Consider the following 21,119-nt stretch of genomic DNA (forward strand, 5'->3'; position numbering starts at 1 on the left):
ATGGATTGCAGAAAGCCTTGGGAACCCAATTGAATCTGAGTACAGCTCATCATCCACAGTCTGATGGACAATCTGAGCGGACAATTCAAATTTTAGAAGATATGCTTAGATCTTGTGTGGTGGATATGGGTGGAAAATGGGATGAACACTTAGCTTTAGTTGAGTTTGCCTATAACAACAGTTATCAATCAACAATAGGCATGGCTCCTTTTAAAGCTTTGTACGGTAACACTTGTAGAACACCTTTGTATTGGACTGAGACAGGTGAAAGAAAAGTCTTAGGCCCGGAAATGATTGAAGCTACAAGTGCTATGGTCGACATGATTAGAGAAAGGATTAAGTCTGCCCAGTCAAGACAGAAATCCTATGCAGACAAGAGAAGGACCGATCTGAAGTTTCCAATTGGAGAGAAAGTTTTCCTTAAAGTATCACCTATGAAAGGAGTGATGAGAATCAATGTGAGAGGAAAGCTTAGCCCCCGCTTCATCGGACCTTTTGAAATCTTGGAAAGGGTTGGATCTGTTGCTTATCGCTTGGCCTTGCCTCCATCTCTTGCTGGAGTTCACAATGTGTTCCATGTTTCGATGCTTTGGAAGTACATAGAGAACCCGGAACACATACTACAGCAAGCACCCGAAGGACTTAGCGCCGATCTTTCTTACGATGAAGGACCAGCCGAAATCCTAGATAAAAAGGACAAGCAACTGCAGAATCACACCATCCCTTTGGTGAAGATTCGGTGGAAGAACCACACCCCGGAAGAAGCTTAATGGGAAAAGGAAGAAGAAATGAAGGAGAAGTTTCCTCATCTTTTTGGAAGCACAGGTACGCTATCAATTTCGAGGACGAAATTCTTTTAAGGGTGGGAGAATGTAAAATCCAGCTTTTACCTAACCTTGACCCGACCCGGTCATTTTTGTGTTTGTAGGTCCGAAGACCCGAAGTGGTGGTAGGAGGGACTTATGGGCCCTACTGGTTGATGACGTAATGTCGAAACTCCAGTTTATGGACATTGATGATGCTACTCCTTCCTTGAGCACATTAGCAGTGTTAAGTTAGAATCTGCGCACTGATGAAGGTACTCCCTAAAACTAGACCTCTTGAGTGAACTGTAGGAGAAAAACCCATGCAATTTGACCTTGTATAGCCCTCCAAGTCTGCACCTAAAGTTGCTGAACTATTCTGTAAAATTCTGCAGAAACATATTTTGGTCGATACTATTGGTCGATACTATCGACCAAATGTATCGACCAACAGGTTTGCTGAACCCAGATTTAAAGATTCTTGGAATATTCTTTTCTATTTATTTATTCCTCGAGACTGGAGCCCTATTCTCGCGTTTTTAACATCTGGGAATGTGGGAGAGCCTCTCAAGAACTCCTCCTTGGTAGTGGTGAAGCATCTTCTTCATCAATCATTGCCAACCACTCATTCCTACTTTCTTGTTCCACTTTAAAGGTATTACTCTCTCTCCAAATCACTTTCTCACTCATTTTTTCTCTATTTCACTGTTGGGACCATGGCCAAGGTGCTGCAACCTTGCAAACACCTTGCCATGAACCTTCTAAACCCCATACAATGATGTTTTCACCGATATGACTATGATTGATTCACCTCATGATCATTAACTACACATTTCCATGATTTATTGCTTACCAACTTGCTTTATTTACCAAAACTGAGATGAAGCTTATGATTAACCTAATCTATACCTTGCATATGAGTTCAATGTTACTTCTAAATGATTCCCTACCTAATCCCCCATGTTTTCCCCCAATTTGCATTAAGATGTAGCCAATGCCATGATCTACAACTCTTAACCTTGATATGTCAATTTGGGGATTTCCAAATGGACCATTGGATTATGATGATTTCTTGATAATTAGTGCCCCTATGTTGTGCTTAGACTATCCTCCAAGTTTCGTGTTGATCCGAGACCCGGAAGACCAAATTTGGGCAAGAATCCAAAAAGCTAGGTTGCTGTCTGAAAATTGATTTGGTCGATACTATCGACCAAATGTATCGACCAATAGAGTTGATGTCAGCAACTTTTGCCTAGTTCTTATTCGTTTGATCTCCAATTGTTCTGATTTCTTCTCTAACCTTTCATATATGCTTGTTTAGGACTTTAAGGCTATTTGGGCCACTTGCTTGTGATCTTGGACCATTCTCTTCTCCGATTCAAGGTAAGGATAGTTATCGATATAATTACCTAAGATATGGAATCTTGACTTGGTATCCCTAACTTAGTAAATATAGTTTCTATTTCATATTCTTATCATGTTAGACTTGCTACATATGTCTTTCAACAGTAGCTTTGTGTTTACATTATGTTATTTCAATGTCTTATCATGTTTATCAATTTCAATATATGATGACTTATGTCAAATGTCATGAATTGGATGTTTATTATGATGTTGTATCTTGTGAACTAATATGATGAACTTGGGCATGTGATTGCTTAAGTATAACTTGGGATTGAGGGGTACCCTACTGGTGCTTCTGTCCTTGGACATCGGAGGGAATAGTATGGGATGTTCTCCGAAGGTGTCCCTCGACGCTTCCCGGGTTATTGAATGACATACATAGGACTTGTCTAGATGTATGGCTAGGATGTCCCTATCATATCAGACCCGATTTGGAAGCGCATTGAGACCGAACAACCTGGGGTAGTAGTGTGGATTTGTGGGTGCTCAAGACCGGTATCCACTCCGTGAGAGGACATAAATTGCATTACGGTTACTCGGAAGGGGCCATTTATTGGTAGGGTTGCAAATGGCTAGACTTGGGCTCACGGGCACTCAAGACCGGTGAAATGATTCGTGAGAGGGACGTGAGAGCTCCCCATTTACCATTTGTGGATGACCAATAGGGTTGATGAATCCGGTGAGTAATATCCGTGACTCTAGTGTGAAGGATACCGGAAAGGATCCCGAGAGGGGAGGAATGGACGTATCTGGAACATACATGAGATGATTAAGTAGATGACTTGCATTGGGCTAGGCTATACCTTGACATGTGCCAATACTTAGACCAAACGGTGATGTGAGAGAGTGGTGACCGAAACCCCCAACCATGGATTTGTCCGAGAGGGATGCAGGACCCAATTCCCCCCGGTGATGAGTGACTGAGACTACCTAAGGAAGTATGGTGCTATGACTTAAAGCATGTCTACCATAGATGACCAGCATACTTAGAATAAAATCATATTGCATTATATGCCTCATATCATCTGGATCATGTTATGATTATCTTGTGGTTTATGTGTGGTGGAATAACGTCCTTGCTAAGTTCTTTTGAACTCATTCCTTTTCTGTTGCAATATTTTGTTAGGCTATTCTACAGGTGATTACTCTGATGGCACACTCCCTGAGGCGGACCCGGATACCTCATACTACTATCCGGAGACTAGCTACATTGAAGACTTCGGTGACCGTACCGAAGAAGATCACCCGGCGTACCAGGGTTAGCCCTGGAGTTGTATGGGAGCAGTCATGTTGGATCTCCATGGTCCTCACCTTTAAAGAGGACATATCTATTGTGGAGGAGACTTATGAGTAGTTACCCCCTTTTTTTTTTGTGACAATTAAACTTAGAAGAATTGTAATAACTTTAGCTTATCTTCATAACTTGAGACTTGTACTTACCTAAATTTTGACCTCACTTCCGCTTGGTGAAGGAGTGGATTCCGTCCACTGCCTTCTTAATTTATTTGATTTGATATTTATTTCCGTACTCTGATTATCCTTGATATCTCATTCCTGAATTCTATTTTATTGATTGTAGCTTAATATTGATTGTTCATGATTGTGTTATTGTCGATGTGGCTGATGTGGTCTCTGAACTATGGATCTTCGGGGCTGTGGATCACATCTCGGGTATGCCAGATAGGGTACCGGCTGGGTGGATGTGACAGTGCCTATCGACACTTTCCCGGGTTATTGGATGACATACATAGGATTGTCTAGTTGGGTGGCTAGGATTGTCCTTGTCGTGTCAGACATGAATCGGAAGGGCATTGAGATCGAATGACCCGTGGTAGTGTATGGTTTGATGGGTGCTCTAGGCCGGTAACCAATCCGGTAGGGGACATAAACCATACTACGGATACCCAAAAGGGGCCATTTATTGGTAGGGTTGCAAATAGCTAGACTTGGGCTCATGAGCGCTCAAGACCGGTAACCAATCCTTGAGAGGACGTGGGAGCTTCCCGTTTACTATTTGTGGATGACCAATAAGGTTGATGAGTCTGTAATCTGGGATTACGCTGACTCTAGTGTGAAGGATACTGGAAAGGATCGCCAGGGGCGAGGAATGGACGTATCTAGATCTGACTTGATACGACTGAGTAGATGACTTGCATTGGGCTTGGTTTTCTGTGACATGCGCCGGTACTTATACCAAACGGTGATGTGAGAGAGCGGAGACCGATTCCCCTACCATGGTTTTGAGATGACTTTACCCAATTACCATGGCATTCCCAAGATACGGAATAGGTTAAGGGAGAGTGATTGACAACCCAAAGAAGTACGGTGCTATGACTTAAAGCATGTCTACCCTAGAGACTAGCATTCATAGAGTTAGAATCACATCTGCATCATATGTTTCATCTCACATTGCATGATGTTATGTTTTGTATATGTATGATTTTAATTATGGAATAACTACCTTGCTAAGTTCTTCGAACTCATTCCTTTTGTACAAATGTTTTTAGATTATCCTACAGGTACTGAAGATTATGATGGCACCCCCTTCGAGACGGACTTTGATCCCGCATACTACCCTCCGGGTGGTATCTTCGGCGAAGATCAGAGTGTTGGTACCGAAGAGGATTACTATTCGCACCAGGGTTAGCACCGCGATAGTGCGAGAGCGGCAGAGCTGGGCTTTCTTCATCCATACCATTGAGGAGACGATCATTAGGATAGAAGAAACCCTAGTCTAGTGCCCCATTTCCCTGGTTTATCTACGGAACAATTGGACATGTAATTAACTTGCTTTGGATTATCTTTTGATACTTGGAGTTGTAAATAACTTAATTATACTTCATTTCCGCTGCTCTGAGAGAGTGATTATCACATATTCTCTCATCTTTATGATCACATTTATACTTTGACATTTCCTGTTTTCCGCACTCTGATTTATTGAATCTTATCTTATTCATGATATTTAGTATTAGTTGCTTTTACCTTGATTATTATTGTTCATGATTATGTTATCGTGTATGTGGGAGGCATGGTCCCTCGATTCTTGATCCTTGGATTGTGGATCACATTCCCGGGTATGCTAGATAGGGTACCGGCTGGGTGGATGTGACACATGGTGTTTGAATCAATACCCATGGTGATTGATGATGGAGTTCCCTTTTTGGAAGCCTTTTCTGTTTTAGAGATGAACTGCATCTTAGTGTTGAAGAGCATGGTTGATGGACTTGAGTCCTAGTTGGACATGTTTTTGAAGGCATTCCCTATGCTAGGAAAGTTGCTTGTTGAGTTGGGAAAAGCCCCATAAAAAATTTTGGGGTTTGGAGCTCGAAATCCCTAGTTCTAGGCTTGTTGTCAGCCTGGGTCAACTGGGCCAGTAGACCCAGCAATCGACCCATAGGTAGGGGCTTTTGTGTCAAACTTTGTTTTTTAGGGTTTTTGAAGCTCTATTTATTAGAATTTCGTGGTGATCAGCCCCATTATGTTGCTAAGACTCTGGAGAATGTGGGAAGGACCTTAGAACCTCCACTTCAAAGCCAAGGAAGATCCCCAAGCATCTGTTAGAGTTTCTCTATCGAATCTTCTTCTGCAAGGTTAGTAATTGATCTGTTTCTCTCTAGATCTACTCTCTCTTCTATTTTTTCTAATTTGTTTTGTTTGTGTTAAAGGTATTACACTACTATAATGGCCTATTCTCTGATCCTCATAGTCTTAGAGTGAATCCCCATTCACTCTATGTTCTTCCTTGAAGCCATATGGTGATGTTCCATGTATTTGATCTGGCATGAGATCATGAGTTACCCTCTCCTAATCTTCTACCTATCTTTATGATTGTGGAAAAGGTCTCACACCATTGTTTCAACCTTTCCTTCAATCCCTATAATTTGTGGGTGAATCCCTTTTCCCTTTCTACTTTGTGAATCTACCTTGGGTTTATTGTTAAGGAAAATTTTGGGTAACCTTCAAGAAAGGGTATCCCATTTGAGAACCTTGATTTTCATTTATTTGTTGGATCCTTTCCAATACCTTTCTTGACTTTGAAATACTATTCTTTCTTTCCCTAAAGTGAATCCTCATTCTCTCTAGCCTCTTCATAGAATCCACAGACTGTTTTCTCAGAAAACCCTAGTTTGAATCATATTAGGACTCTATATTTTGACCATGTCTGATGCTTAGACCTTCCTAAATAGTCTTAGTATGTTTTTGGGGAACTTGTCACATCCACCCAGCCGGTACCCCATTTGGAATACCCGGGATGTGATCCACAATCCAAGGATCAATGATCTGAGGTCCATGCCTCCCACATACACGGTAACACAATCATGAACAGTAATAATCAATGGTAAAAACAGTTAATACTAAATATCATGAATAAGATAAGACTAAATAAATCAGAGTGCGGAAGGCAATAACATTAAAGCATAATCATAAGGGTGAGAGAAGGTATGATAACCACTCTCTCAGAATAGCAGAAAAGAAGTGTGATAACGTCAAATACATGTCTAAGTGTCAAAAGGTAAACTCAAAGATAAGTTAGTTACAAGACCAATGGTTCCACAAATACACCAGGGGAATGGGGCACTATGCTAGGGTTTCTTCTATACTAATAGTAGTCTCCTCAACAAGACGGATGAAGTAAACCCAGTACTGCCGCTCCCCGCACAACCGTGGGGCTAACCCCGGTGCGAATAATAATCCTCCTCGGCTCCAATATACGAATCCTCACCGACGCCACTACCCGGAGGGTAGTATGTGGAATCATAGTCCGCCTCATAGGAGGTGCCATCGTAATCTTCGGTACCTGGAATGTAATCTAAAACATTTGCACAAAAGGAATGAGTTCGAAGAACTCAAGCAAGGAAGTTATTCCATAATTAGAAATCATACACATTCGTAACATATAATAATGCAATGTGATATGGAACATATGATGCAGATATGAGCCTAACTCTATGAATGCTGGTCTCTAAGGTAGACATGCTTTAAGTCATAGCACCGTATTTCTCTAGGTCGTCAGTCACTCTCCCATTTCCATTTCTTAGGAATGCCCGGGGAAGATCGGTAAAGTCATCAAAAACCATGGTAAGGGGAATCGGTCACCGCTCTCTTACATCACCATTTGGTCAAGTATCTTGGCGCATGTCACGGTAAAGCCTAGCCCAATGCAAGTCATCTACTCGATCGGTCAAGTCGATTCAGATACATCCATTCCTCGCCCCCGGCGATCCTTTCCGGTATCCTTCACACTAGAGTCAGCGAAATCCCAGATTTCGGACTCATCAACCCTATTGTTCATCCACATATAGTAAACGGGAAGCTCTCACGTCCTCTCACGGATTGGTTACTGGTCTTGAGCTCCCGTGAGCCCAAGTCTATCCATATGCAACCCTACCAATAAATGGCCCCTTTCAGGTATCCGTAGCATGGTTTATGTCCCCTACCGGATTGGCTACCGGCCTAGAGCGCCCATCTAACCATACACTACCACGGGTTGTTCGGTCTCAATGCCCTTCCGATTCGGGTCTGACACGACAAGGATGAACCTAGCCACACCACTAGACACTCCTATGTATGTCATCCAATAACTCGGGAGAGTGTCGATAGGCACCATCGGAGAATATCCCATACTATTCCCTCTGATGCCCAAGGACAGAAGTGTCAGTAGGACACCCTCCAATCCCAAGTCATATGTAAGCAATCACACATCAGATCTCATCATTTCTCATGCATCCAATGCATATTCATAATAGTACTCAAATCATGATATTGAAACGAATCATTATAAACATAAGCAAATCAAAATGATAGAGTAACACAACAATTGTATAAAGGTTTAAATATTACTGTTCCAACACATATGTATCAGTATCATAATGATTGAAAGAATTTAGGGACTTCATTCTTTGAATAAAGCATAGTTCAATATTTGATGACTTATATGTTTATGGATATAACCATCCTTACCTTGGATGAGTTGATGATGAATTGAGAATACCAAGAATAGTCCAATAGAAGTGTTAAGGCCCTAAACAAACATCAATAATAAGTTAGAAAAGAAGTCGGGAAGATCGGATGTCATTCGAGTCAAAACTGACCAAGGTTGCTGTCAGCAACAACTTTGGTCGATGGTTTTGGTCGATGGTATCGACCAAAATGATCGACCAAAATAGTCCTTGGGCAGAATAGTGGATTTTGGGGATTTTTTGTCCGAAATGAGTCTTCCGGTGGTCGGATCAATCTGGAACTTGGAGGCATACTTAAGAACAGTAGTAGGACACTATAAATCAAGGAATTAACCCAATCCAATGGTCTAATTAAAAAGCCCCAATTTGAGCTATCAAGTTCAAGTGATAAACATCATGGCATGAGTTGGAATTGATTGCATTGATGAGGAATAGCATGCAATAGCTAGAGGAACTAATAGAAATTCGATTGGAATCATATGGCAATGTTAAACATGAACATAATACACTTTATAGCTCAGTTTGATATCAAATGGTATGATGTTAATAGGTAAAGCATGGAATACATATGCTAGGCATGAGATATAAGCATTAGCATCAATGAATGGCTAAGGGAATCATGGATTGAGCATGAGTAGGCACTTGGAGTGGTGGTTGCATGGTTGCAGCACCATTCCAAATATCCCATCAGCAAGATGACAATAGAAAGGAGTAGAAAATGGTAGGGTAGAGAGTGGAATGAAGAGTCTTACCTTAGTGTAGAAGATGAATGCAAGAATCAATGATGAACTAAGTGTCTTGGATGAGATACCCTTCACACTAACCAAGGAGCTGCTTTGGGAAGCTCTCCCCACGTTCCCAGGTGAGAAAAATGATTGCAAAAGGCTCAAGGCTCGAGGTCATATTAAATAGAAAAGGAATATTCCATGGAATCATTAACTTGGTAGACTGGGACATTTTGGTCGATGCTTTTGGTCGATGGTATCGACCAAAATGATCGACCAAGATGATTTCAGCAGAAAACTCAGGTTTAGAACAACAACTTCAAGTAGGGATTTGAAAGGCTATACAAGGTCAAATTGAGTGAGGTTTTCTTCCACAATTTAATCAAGAAGTCTAGTTTCGGGGAATACCTTCGGATTGTGTACAGGAGGTCATTTGGTACATCAACCATATTAATCTTCTCCGATGCGCAGATTTTCCTTAAACACTGACAATGCATTTAAGCAAGGGGTATCATTGTCAATGTCCGTGGGCTCAGTCTCCAAATCATGATCATCAATCAGGATGGTCCATAGATCTCTTCTTCCACCGCTTCGGGTCCTCGGACCTGAATACAATAGTGGATCCGGGTCAGGGTCAAGGTTAGAATAGGGCTGGATATTACAGAACTCCCCTTCGAATTTTGGAGTAATCAGACTTCAAACAAAGAAGTTATGACCGATTTAGGGTTTGCTGTCGCGTATTGTTCACTCGGTTGACTTGCTCAAGCTGCCCAGCAATCGACCCACTGAGTCAGCAATTCCAATTTTGTTATGTTTTGACTCCTATCTCTTGGATTGACTTCTTATGACCTATACATGTTTTCTCAAGCTTGTTTAGGTGATTTTGGAATTGATCTCTAATCTCTTACTTGAAGATTATAATTTCAAAATATGAGGTGAGTACTCCACTCACAATATGCATATTTACATACCTTGTTATGATGTGATTCGAATGTATGATTTAGCTACTATTGTTTTACCCTCTTAACATTGTATCACTTCTGTAATTGCAGTAGCATGTTCATATTGTGATTTACATATTGGAATTGATGATTTAATGTTGTGAATGAGATTTGGACTATGATGTAAATGTGGATGCGAATGTGATATATATGGAATAATGATATGATGTGAATGCCTAGGTTGTAGTTGTGGAATGGGGAATGCCCTTTTGCAATTTCTGTCTTTGGACACTAGTGGAGGTGGTATGGAACGCTTTCCCATGGTGCCCCTTGGCACTTTCCCTGACTACTGGTTGACATACCTAGGATTGGTTTAGAAGTGTTTGGCTAGGAAACCCTTGTCATATCTGACCCCATCGGAAGGGGAATTGAGACCGAGTGACCCGAGGCAGCAATGGGGATTTGTGGGCGCTCAAGACCGGTAACCAACCCGTGAGAGGACATGAATCACATTGTGGGGGCCATTCATTGGTAGGGTTGCATGTGGTAGACTTGGGCTCGTGGGTGCTTGAGATTGCGGGAAGCATGAGAGGACACTAGAGCTTCCTATTTACTATGTGTGGATGACCAATAGGGTTAAGAGTTTACGTAGCCAAGAAGGAGACGGTGATTCTAGTGGGAAAGGTATCGGAAAGGATTGCGAGAAGCGAGGAATGGTCGTATCTAACCCTGAGTAGATGTGACTCAGTAGATGACTTCCACTGGGCTAAGATTAACCCTGTACATGCGCCAATACTCAGACCAAATGGTGATGTGAGAGATTGTTGACCTAAACCCCAACCAAGGTATGTCCTGGAAGGTTTCAGGACCCATTTACCAAATGGAGAACCTAAGATGTTGGGAAGGCTGAGGGAGAGTGATTTGAGACCCACCTAGAGGAGTATGGTGCTATGACTTAAAGCGTGTCTGCCAATAGTGACCAGCATACATATATAGAGTTAGAAGCATCCTTGCATTTATTGTTTCATATCATTGTATTTATGTTTGTGAAATCCAGCCCAAACCTAGCTAGGACACCCTATCTGTTTTGGGTGAAGAAAGGTTAGTTTAATGTTTGACCTTGAAGTTGGACCTTGATAACAGTGTGGCTACCCTTTGAAAACCTTAGGAAGTCATGTCAAACCTTTCCTTAGGATAAATCCAAGGTCCCGATGTGAAGGAAGAAGTCTTTGTGGGCTCTCTCTGTAGAAGACATGGTGTGTGACCCAAAACCCATGGATATTGTTGATGGTGATCCATACTTGGAAGCATTGTCAATGTTTAGTGAGAAACTGCGCATCGAAGAGGGGTGAATTATTTGAAGTACCTAATGAACTTCCATGCTCAATCCGAAGGTATTTCTAGAAACTAGGCTTCTTGATTGACTTGTAGGAGAAAACCCCACTCAATTTGACCCTGTATAGCCCTCTGAATCCCTGTCCAAAGTTGCTGAACTGTGCATTGGTCGACTGGTTGGTCGATTGGGGCCAGTAGACCAATCAATCGACCAATGGTGTGTTAAATCCGAGAAAATCTTCGATTTAGGGTTTTTCACTCTCTATTTAACCCTACTTCGAGTTTCTTAGTTACAGCTGCCTCCTAAACACCCAAAGAACGTGGGAAGACCTTTCCAAAATTTTTTTCGGTGATTTCGAAGATTCCTCTGGCAAATCGAAGCCTCTCATCTCTGATCTGACAATTCAAGGTTAGTATCTCTTCTACATTCTAAATTTTTATTCCTTCTTCGATCTTGTTCTTGATTGAGATCAGGAAGAAGATGCTGCATTCTTGCAACCATCTATTCCATGATCTCATTATATTCCTTGAGATCTATGATCATCATTGTGATCTTAACCCTAGCCGAATATTTTCTTCAAACCCTGACCCTTGTTTGATTTTTTTTGGAAACCTTTGGTAACCTCCCATGTGAGGGTTGTCACATCCACCTAGCCGGTACCCTATCTGGCATACCAGGGATGTGATCCACTGCCCCGAAGATCCATAGTTCAGGGACCACATCATCCACATCGACGATAACACAATTATGAACAATCAATATTAAACTAACAATTGATAATAATAGAATTCAGAAATGAGATACCAAAGATAATCAGAGTACGGAAATAAATATCATATCAGATAAATTAAGAAGGCAGTGGGCGGAATCCACTCCTTCAGTCAGGCGGAAGTGAGGTCAAAACTGATTAACATGTAAATCCCAAGTTATGAAAATAAGTCAAAGTTATTACAATTCTCCCAAGTTTAATTGTCACAAAAAGGGGGGAGGGGGCAGCTACATATAAGTCTCCTCCACAATAAATAAATCTTCTTCAAAAGCGAAGACCATGGAGATCCAAAATGGCTGTTCCCATACTACTCCAGAGCTAACCCTAATACGCCGGAGGATCTGCTTCGGTACCGTCACCGAAGTCCTCATTGTAGCTAGCCTCCGGATAGTAGTATGAGGTATCCGGGTCCGCCTCAGGGAACATACCATCAGAGTAATCACCTGCAGAGTAGCCTAGCAAAATATTGCAACAGAAAAGGGATGAGTTCAAAAGAACTCAGCAAGGTAGTTATTCCACAACACATAAGCCACAAGATAATCATAAAATGATGCAGATGATATGAGACATATAATGCAATATGATTCTACTCTAAGTATGCTGGTCATCTATGGTAGACATGCTTTAAGTCATAGCACCATACTTCTTTAGGTAGTCTCAGTCACTCATCACCGGGGGAAATTGGGTCCTGCATCCCTCTCGGACAAATCCATGGTTGGGGGTTTCGGTCACCACTCTCTCACATCACCATTTGGTACAAGTATTGGTGTATGTCAAGGTTGTCACATCCTCCCAGCCGGTACCCTATCTGGCATACCCGAGAGTGTGATCCACAGCCCGAAGATCAGGTATCAAGTAATCAACCTCCCACATAAACAATAACATAATCATGAACAATAACAATAAAAGTGCGGAAGATAAACCATAGATCCAAATAAGGAGAGAATGAATCATATATAAATCAGAGTACTAGATATAGTCAGAGTGTCTAAATCAGATAAGTAAAGTGAGGCGAAATCCCACTCTACAACCAGCGGAATAGTAGTTCTAAAAGAGAATAAGCAAGACATAATCTAATCCCAGTAGCAGGTACAATAGGTAACTAAATTGTTCTCAACATTATAGACAACATCCCTATAAGTATAAATCTCATAAACAGCACAAGGGCGCTTCCACTCAATGGTCGGACTAAGCATCGTACGGAGCATAACCACTCGCGGGATCTTCAGTGTAATTGTTGTAACCGCAATCACCTTCCTGGAGTTATGCCTCTTCTCCTTGCGCTTCTTCATAGGGGTCGTCATAATATTCAGTACCTGTAGAATAGTCTAACAAACATTGTACAATAAAGGAATGAGTTTCAAAGAAACTCAGTAAGGCAGTTAAATCCATAATAACATAAATGGCAGGATTTCCGAACAAACATAAATGCAATATGGTATGAAACAAACAATGAATGTATGAATCTAACTCTACATATGCTGGTCTCTATTGGCAGACATGCTTTAAGTCATAGCACCGTACTTCTTTAGGAAGGTCTCAATCACTCATCATCAGTTGGTAATGGGTCCGGCATCCCTTGGGACATTCCATGGCTGGGGGTTAAGTCACCACTCTCTCACATCACCATTGGTCTAAGTACCGGCGCATGTCAGGGTAAAGCCTAGCCAAATGCAAGTCTTCTACTTAGTTACATCAAGTCAGATCTAGATACGTCCATTCCTCGTCCCTGACGATCCTTTCCGGTATCCTTCACACTAGAGTCCTCATAGTCCCTGACTACGGACTCATCAACCCTACTGGTCATCCACATATGGTAAACGGGAAGCTCTCACGTCCTCTCACGGGTTGGTTACCGGTCTTAAGTGTCACGCCCTCCCAGCCGGTACCCTATCTGGCATACCCGAGAGTGTGATCCACAGCCCGAAGATCAGGTATCGAGTGATCAACCTCCCACATAAACAATAACATAATCATGAACAATCATAACAAGAGTGCGGAAGATAAATCATAGATCCAATAAAGAAAGAATGAATCATAAATGAATCAGAATAATAGATATAATCGAGTATCAAACGGATAAGTAAAGTGAGGCAAAATCCCACTTTACAACCAGCGGAAAAGTAGCTCTAAAGAATAAACTAGACAAAACCTAATCCCAGTAGCAAGTACATTGGGTAACTAAATTGTTCTCCACTTTATAGACAACATCCTTGTAAGTGTAAATCTCATAAATGGCACAAGGACGCTTCCACTCAATGGTCGGACTAAGCATCGTACGGAGCATAACCACTCGCGGGATCTTCAGAGTAATTGTGGTAACCGCAATCACCTTCCCGGAGATATGCCTCTTCGCCTTGTGCTTCTTCATAGGGACCGTCATAGTACTCAAGACTGCAGGATAGTCTAACAACATTGTACAATAAAGGAATGAGTTTCAAAGAAACTCAATAAGGCGATTAAAATCCATAATAACATAAATGGCAGGATTCCAGAACAAACATAAATGCAATATGATATGAGACAAGCAATGAATGAATGAATCTAACTCTATGTATGCTGGTCTCTATTGGCGGACATGCTTTAAGTCATAGCACCGTACTTCTTTAGGAAAGTCCACTCACATCCTCAACCATTTAAGATATCTTGGATTCTCTCACGGATCATTTCACCGGTCTTGAGCAGCCGATTGGTAATGGGTCCTTCATCCCTCGGGACAAACCTTGGCGGGGGGTTAAGTCAACACACTCTCTCACAACCATTTGGTATAAGTACTTGGCGCATGTCGGGTAAAACCTAGCCAAATGCAAGTCTTCTACTTAGTTACATCAAGTCGGATCCGGATACGTCCATTCCTCGTCCCCGACGATCCTTTCCGGTATCCTTCACACTAGAGTCCTCATAGTCCCTGACTACGGACTCACCAACCCTATTGATCATCCACATATGGTAAACGGGAAGCTCTCACGTCCTCTCACGGGTTGGTTACCGGTCTTAAGCGCCCGTGAGCCCAAGTCTAACCATATGCAACCCTACCAATAAATGGCCCCCACAATGTGATTCCTGTCCTCTCACGGGTTGGTTACCGGTCTTGAGCGCCCATGAATCCCCATTGCTACCACGGGTCGTTCGGTCTCAATACCCCTCCGATTAGGGTCCGACATAACAGGACATCCTAGCCAAACACTACTAGACAATCCTAGATATGTCATCCAACAGTTTAGGAAGGTGTCCAGAGGGCATCTCCGGAAACATCCCATAATATTCCCGTAGTAGTCCAAGAACAGAAGTGTCAAAAGGACACCTCTCCTTTCCAAACCATACTTAAGCATACACATGCATCAATTCATATCATCACATATATGGTAACTTCATATATGGAAAGAAATCAATAATTACAATCACTTTTATAACATTGGTAAGTAAATCATACATGAATCAATTTAATATGAATAAGTAATGCTACTGTAATCAAAGTTATGCAACAGTAGTATATCATTGTAAGAATCTAATTTAGGAATCATATCTATGATATTCAAATATAGAAACTAGATTCATGCTATCTATGTAATTAAGGAAATAACCATCCTTACCTTTTATAACTCGCAAAGGAATCCTAAGAAATCAAGTAAGATCTCGGCAAACTTGAGAAGAAGGTCCTAAACAAGTATATACAACATATTAGGAAAGATCCCTAACAGAAAAGATACCAAAACATCCAACATAGACCAATTCCGGAGTTGCTTGTACTCATTGGTCGAGTGGATTGGTCGATCTGGTCCAGTCGACCAATCGATCGACCAATGCAGACGATAACCTAAAAAAACAGAGTTTTAAGATATGAAATCCGAATTTGGTGGTTCAAAAGGGTACTAATCAAGGGGTAGACTACATCAGTAGTATTCTAACATATAGGGGACCTCAAAACACTAATCCAATCAAGATATCAAGATCCAAATTAGGAAACAAAAAGTTACCATAATTAAATCAACCATGGATCTTGATGAATTTGAAATAGAAAACAAAGACAAGAACAATAGGAGGATGGATCATTGCTTTAGGTAAAGGTATCATGAAAACATACTTAGATCTTCATGGAATAAGGCTTAGAAGCATAAATCTAAATAAGGAAATAAAACCTACCATATATGTAACTACCATGCATCATGAAGAACACATAGTAAGGTAGAAGAGAACAACTAGAGATTTATAGATTATGGATCATGGAAGGAAAACACGATAATTAACTACTAACATGATCAACATAGAAGATCCAAAGAGATCAGAATTCAGATTAGAAGTTTAACAAAGATTAGATCATGGTTTGATCATGATTCCTTCAAAAGCTTGCAATGATCATGGTTAAGATCATTGTTCTAGCCTCAAATCCTTAGGATGATCATGAGAACATGTTCGAGAGATGTTTGCAACAGAGAGAATGCAGCATCTCTTCTACTGTCTCAACTCAAAAAGGAAAGAAAAACAAAGATGGAGGAGAAGAAGAGAGAGTAGACATACCTTTTGATGCAAAAAGAAGAGTTTCGACGAAGATCCGTCAAGAAAACACCAAGGATGCAAGAGAGATGACTTGCAGAGGTCTTTGGTTCGTTCCGAGAGAGTTTGGAGGCAGCAAATACGAAGTGGACTCGAGATTGGACTTAAATAGAGCAAGAACAACCTAATTGCCAAAGACAACACTCATTGGTCGAGTGGATTGGTCGACTGGTCCAGTCGACCAATCAGTCGACCAATGCTGACAGCAAGACCAAAACAGGGAATTGAAGGTCCAGATCAAATCCAATCCTAAAGGGGTTTTGCACACAAGTCAAGTGACTTACCTAATAGGTAGAAATGCCTTCAAACCAAGATAGAGAGCACTCCAAGTCCATCAACTAATCAGATCTTCATCAGGATTCAGTTTACATAAATAGAACCTCATCATCAACTTTCATGGATTCAAAGCCAGACACCAAGTCCTCCACTGGGATGGCCCAAAGCTGACTTCTTACTTTACTTCGGGTCATCGGACCTACAAATAACAAGGTTTCCGGGTCAAGGTTAGGGCTGGGTTTTACATTAAGCGCCCGTGAGCCCAAGTCTATCCATATGCAACCCTACCAATAAATGGCCCCCACAATGTGATTCCTGTCCTCTCACGGGTTGGTTACCGGTCTTGAGTGCCCATGAATCCCCATTGCTACCACGGGTCATTCGGTCTCAATACCCCTCTGATTAGGGTCTGACATAACGAGACATCCTAGCCAAACACTACTAGACAATCCTAGATATGTCATCCAACAGTTTAGGAAGGTGTCCAGAGGGCCTCTCCGGAAACATCCCATAATATTCCCATAGTAGTCCAAGGACAGAAGTGTCAAAAGGATACCTCTCCTTTCCAAACCATACTTAAGCATACACAAGCATCAATTCATAACATCACATATATGGTAACTTCATATATGGAAAGAAATCAATAACTACAATCAATTTGTATATAACTGGTAAGTAAATCATACATGAGTCAATTCAATATGAATAAGTAATGCTACTGATATCAAGACAGTACCACAGTAGTATAACATTATAAGAATCTAATTAAAGAAATAACTTAACAAGATTCAAATATAGAAACTAAGATTTACAATTCATGTTGTTAAAGAAGTAACCATCCTTACCTTTAATAACTCGCAAAGGAATCCTAAGAAATCAAGTAAGATCTTGGCAAACTTGAGAAGGAGGTCCTAAACAAGTGTATACAACATATTAGGAAAGATCCCTAACAGAAAAGATACCAAAACATCCACAACAGACCAATTCTGGAGTTGTTGTACTCATTGGTCGAGTGGATTGGTCGACTGGTCCAGTCGACCAATCAGTCGACCAATGCAGACAGTAGCCTATAAAATCAGAGTTTTAAGATATAAAATCCGAATTTGGTGGTTCAAAAGGGTACTAATCAAGGGGTAAACTACATTAGTAGTATCCTAACATATAGGGGATCTCAAAACACTAATCAAATCAAGTCATCAAGATACAAATTAGGAAACAAAAAGTTACCATAATTAGATCAATCATGGTTCTTGAAGAATTCAAGATAGAAATCAAAGACAAGAACAATAGGAGAATGGATCATTGCTTCAGGTAAGGGTATCATGAAAAGCATACTTAGATCTTCAAGAAAATAGACCTAAGAGCATAAATCTAAATAAGGAAACAAAACCTACCATATATGTAACTATCATGATTTATGAAGGAAACATGGTATGGTAGAAGAGAAACAACTAGAGATTGATAGATCATGGATCATGAAAAGAAAACACAGCAATTGACTACTAACATGATCAATCTAGTAGATCCAAGGAGATCAGAATTCAAATCAAAAGATAAACAAAGACTAGATCATGGTTTGATCATGATTCCTTCAAAAGCTTGCAATGATCATGGTTAAGATCATTGTTTTAGCCATTAATCATTAGGAAGATCATGAGAGACAAGTCCAGAGATGTTTGCAACAGATAATGCAGCATCTCCTCTACTGTCTCAACTCAAAAAGGAAAGAAAAACAGAGATGGAGGAGAAGAAGAGAGTGTAGACATACCTTTGATGCAAAAGGAAGAGTTTTGACGAAGATCCGTCAAGAAAATCACCAAGGATGCAAGGGAGATGACTTGCGAGAGGTCTTTGGTTCGTTCCAAAGAGTTTGGAGGCAGAAAATACGAAGTAGACTCGAGATTGGACTTAAATAGAGCAAACAAGACCTAATTGCCAAAGACAGCACTCATTGGTCGAGTGGATTGGTCGACTTGTCCAGTCGACCAATCAGTCGACCAATGCAGACAGCAATTCCAAAACAGGGAATTGAAGACCCAGATCAAATCCAATCTTAAAGGGGTTTTGCACACATATCAAGTGACTTACCTAATAGGTAGAAATGCCTTCAAACCATGATAGAGAGCACTCCAAGTCCATCAACTAATCCGATCTTCATCAAGATTCAGTTTCCATAAATAGAACTTCATCATCAACTCTCATGGATTCAAAGCCAGACACCAAGTCCTCCACTGGGATGGCCCAAAGCTGACTTCTTACTTTACTTCGGGTCACTGGACCTACAAATAACAAGGTTTCCGGGTCAAGGTTAGGGCTGGGTTTTACAAAGGTAAAGCCTAGCCCAATGCAAGTCATCTACTTAATCATATCATGTCAGTTCCAGATACGTCCATTCCTCCCCTCTCGGGATACTTTCCGGTATCCTTCGCACTAGAGTCACGGATAATACTCACCGGACTCATCAACCCTATTGGTCATCCACAAATGGTAGACGGGAAGCTTTCACGTCCCCCTCACGGATTATTTTCACTGGTCTTGAGTGCCCGTGAGCCCAAGTCTAGCCATTTGCAACCTTACCAATAAATGGCCCCTTTCGGGTAACCACAATGCAATTTATGTCCTCTCACGGGGTGGTTACCAGTCTTGAGCGTCCACAAATCCACACTACTACCACGGGTTGTTCGGTCTCAATGCCCTTCCGATTCGGGTTTGATATGATAGGGACATCCTAGCCAAACGCCACTAGACAAGTCCTATGTATGTCATCCAATTACCCGGGAAAGCGTCGATGGACACCTTCGGAGAACATCCCATACTATTCCCTCCGATGTCCAAGGACAGAAGCACCAGTAGGGTACTCCTCAATCCCAAGTTATACTTAAGCAATCACATGCCCAAGTCATCATTTCAATTCACAAGATGCAACATCATAATAAACATTTGATTCATGACATTGACATAATTCATCATATATTGAAATTGAATTATTTATTGATATATTGTTTAACGATTAGCTTATGCTTTTATATTCTCTTTTATATGATGAAGTGTTGATTGAGTATGTCATGACTGATCTGAGAATGTGTTTGACTAGGTATAGTTTCGGATTGAGAGGTGTCCTTTTGACTCTTTTGTCATTGGACATTCCCAGAAATAGTATGGGATGTTTCCGGGGTTGCCCATTGACGCTTTCCCGAATCATTGGTTGTCATACCTAGGGCTGTCTAGCAGTGTTTGGCTAGGATGTCCCCGTTATATCATACTCGAATCGGAAGGGTATTGAGACCGAACGACCCGTGGTAGCAATGTGATTCACGGGCGCTCAAGACCGGTAACCAACCCTTGAGAGGACGGGAATCACATTGTGGGGGCCATTTATTGGAGGGTTGCATATGGATAGACTTGGGCTCATGGGCACTCAAGACCAGTAACCAACCCGTGAGAGGACATGAGAGCTTCCTGTTTACCATATGTGGATAACCAATAGGGTTGATGAGTCCATAGTCAGGGACTATTAGGACTCCAGTGGAAAGGATACCGAAAAGGATTTTCAGGGGCGAGGAATGGATGTATTTGGACCTGAGTTGATGTAACTGAGTAGATGACTTGCATTGGGCTAGGCTTTACCCTGACATGCGCCAGTACTTAGATCAATGGTGATGTGAGAGAGCGATGACTTAACCCCCAGCCATGGAATGTCCTGAGGGATGCCGGACCCACTACCAAAAGGCGTTGTGTGACTAACTTACCCAAAAAAGTACAGTGCTATGACTTAAAGCATGTCTGCCATAGAGACCAGCATACATAGAGTTTAGATGCATACATACATTATCTATTTCATATTGTATTGCATCTTGTTATGTTCTGCAACATGTTATTTATGTTGTTATGAGTTAACTTGCCTTACTGGGTTTATTTCGAAACTCACTCCTTTTGTACCATATCTTTTGTTAGACTTCTCTACAGGTTCGAAATACCATGACGGTACGTACGAGGAAGCACAGGGTGAAGAAGATGAAGACTGAAGAAGAAGAAGAGCTGACTGAAGATGTGGAATAATTTTCTCTACATTCTTCTAGACTTTTACTTTACTTGTATTAGCTTAGCGCTTAGATTTTGATCTACCTTCCGCATATGTTGTGGAGTGTATTTCCGCTATACTCTACAGTTGTCTTTTGATTTGGTATCTTGTTTTCCGCACTCTGATATTCTTAGTGATTCTTCTGAGATCCTTTCTTGAATTTCATTATTAACTTATTAGAATAAAATGATTTGTTCTTGCTTTTGATTATGTTATTGTGCGAAATGGATATACATATCGTTCCTAAACTTGATCTTTTGGGCTGTGGAT

The sequence above is a fragment of the Hakea prostrata genome, chromosome 7 (genome assembly GCF_041222555.1).
Source record: "Hakea prostrata isolate BN-2017 chromosome 7, UWA_Hpros_2, whole genome shotgun sequence".
In the NCBI taxonomy this organism is placed as follows: Eukaryota; Viridiplantae; Streptophyta; class Magnoliopsida; order Proteales; family Proteaceae; genus Hakea; species Hakea prostrata.